The sequence below is a fragment of the Humulus lupulus genome, chromosome 6, assembly GCF_963169125.1.
Source record: "Humulus lupulus chromosome 6, drHumLupu1.1, whole genome shotgun sequence".
NCBI lineage: Eukaryota > Viridiplantae > Streptophyta > Magnoliopsida > Rosales > Cannabaceae > Humulus > Humulus lupulus.
In genome coordinates, this window is record NC_084798.1 from 42,466,802 (window position 1) to 42,469,743 (window position 2,942).

Here is a 2,942-nt window from a genome sequence, read left to right on the forward strand (position 1 = left end):
ACTAACATAGTTGAGACTGTGAATAATTTGATGCGAAAGGCAAGAGAGTATCCAATTATTGCTATGATCGATTTTATCATAAGCACCATAGGACAGTGGTTCCTTTCTCGTCGTCCAGAAGCATATGCTGTGACAACTCCATTGACACCGAAGAGAGAGGAAACCTTTAGAAAAAGATGAGATGAAGTTGGTTCATTGATAACACTCCAATTAAATGAGAATGAGTACAATGTAATGTGGGGAGAATTCGATGCAATAATGAATTTAAGGTCAAAAGTTGTGCATGAAAAATTTTTGATATCGAGAAGCTTCCATGTGTTCATGCCATAGCAGCAGGAAAGTCCCAACCTCAAAATACTGGGGAACTTATATATTCGATGTGCTTAAAATTCTACACTTCAGAATATTGGTTGTTAGCATATGCTGAAACTATATATCCTGTTCCTCCAAACTCACAGTGGACCAACATTCCTGAAGATGTTACTGTAATACAAGTGATAGCACCACCTGAAGACATGACTAAAGGGTGACCAAAAATCAACCGCATACCTTCCCAAGGTGAAGTTTCTAAGAGACAATATAATTGTGGGGCATGTGGGCAATCGGGACATAATGCGCAGAAGTGTCCAAGTCGTCATGCGCCATCAGATGTTAGAAGCACAACTAATATGTGATTTATTATTGTATAGTTTTGTAAACACTATGTTCACAGTTTCTTCTTTTTAATCTATGTAAACTCTGTTGAGATTTATCTTTCTTTGAATCTATATAATCCAATGCGACCCTTAGGGTCTCTTAGTGCATTTTGAAGGTCTTTTATATTAGTGGCAAATGCTTCAATGCAACCCTTTGGGTCTCTTAGTGCAATTTGAGAGTCTCTTATAAATTATGTTTAAATGCTTCAATGCGACCCTTATGAAAACATATGATAAGCCATACTTATCAAAATTTAGATACAAAATTTTAGATTTTTTTACCTGAAATATCCAAGGACAACATATGAAGTTCCACCTGATAATATCTTTATTATGATCTTTCTGGAACTTTACACGAGTGATTTGATCTATAATATTCTCATATACCAGCCTCCCCCAAGGATATTTATCAAATATTTCTAAATTGTCCACTAGTCGTAGCCAAAATAAATCTATTGTAGTACCGACACTTGAATTTAACAGAAACACACTTAGTAGGTAGATAAAGCACAACTTCACTCTGTCTTTCATTCTCTCCTCTTTTGGTATATTATCTAGCACATTTGCTACATCCTCTATTTTTATAGACCTATCCTTGAAGTACTTATTCTTTAAATTGTTGTTTGATGAAACCACATTTAGTTCTTCTGGTGTTATTCGCCACCGGTGTATAATTCAGATACTATTGCAAACTCTTGGATAGAGAATCTCACATGTTTGCCATTTATCAAAAACCACAACTCATGCTTTTTTTGACAATTTATCCTCCTTGCAATTATCTGGTGCGATAAGGTCCCCCAAAACTTCCCTTTCCAAGGGAGGTCCAACAAATGACCCAACTGACCATATTTTCTAAAAACAATCTTGTTAGTTTTTGATAACCAAGAATTTATTTTTTCAAATATTTGCATCGAAGACATAATGGTAACTTTAGATTTCGTTTGAACATTTTCATTCATAATAACACTCGGGACACAAGGAAGCTCTTTTGTCAAAATAGTTCTAGAAATCTGAAATTTGCCAAACAAACAAAATACAATGTAAATTAATGTAAATAATAAGTGCAAATATTTATTACAAAATTGAAATAAGCAACCCTAAGTTGGGTTAGGTCTCTTAGTGTATATATACATCAATAAGAAAATTGAACTAAGCGACCCTAAGAGACCTAAATGGTCGCAAAGGTCACTTAGTGTATTTTAACATCTAAGAAGAAAATTGAACTAAGCGACCCTCTGAGTCGCAAAGGTCGCTTATTGTATTTTAACATCAAGAACAAAATTAAACTGAGCGACCCTAAGAGATCTAAAGGGTCACAAAGGTCGCTTAGTGTATTTAACAACTAAGAAGAAAATTGAACTAAGGGTCGCTTAGTGTATTTTAACATAAAGAATAAAATTGAACTAAGCGACCCTGTGGTCACTTAGTGTCTTTTAACATAAAAAATAAAATTGAACTAAGCGACCCAAAGCGACCCATGAGGTCACAGAAGGTTGCTTAGTGTATTTTAACATTAAGAAAAAAATTCTCAGAGATACCTAAAAGACCCTTAATTGCACTAGGCGACTCTATGAGTTACATATGGTCTTTTAGTGTAATTTTCAACTCAATATTCATATAATTTTTAGAACAATAATGAACTCTAATAATGAAAATAAACTTAAAATTATAGAATTTTCACTTTTTTCAAATTGTATATCAATTTACTCAAAATCAAAATTATTCTAATCCATTAAACTCATAATCTTAATCATTCTAATTCATTAAACTACAATCATAATTGTTGACAGTGAGAACTCATCAACCAAGTTAAGTTAGAAAAATAAAAATGTAGCGATTATCAAAAGAAAAACTTCAAAGATCTAATTGGGAACTCAAAGAACAGTTGCAGAAAGAAAATGGTGAAATGAACTTGTATTTCATATGGTGTAGTGCTACAGTGTTTTTTCCAACCCCTTCCCATGTGGAAGTGTGGTTCCTTTTATAATGGGCTCTAATGGCCCCTGATACATTGTGGTCCAGGGGACCAGATGGTACACAAGTACACTGTCAGGAGAGTGGTTTCGGGGGTAGTGGTGTTAGAAGAGTGGGGGTTTGCTCTAGTACGTGTCAGGGGCCTGCAAAAGTACTCCTGTCTTGGTACCGTATTATGCCTCCAATACTTGTTGGGTACGGATCTCATAAGCATGTTGAGGGAATCCTGACCATGTACCATTCTTGTACTACCACTACCTGTCTAGAAAGGAC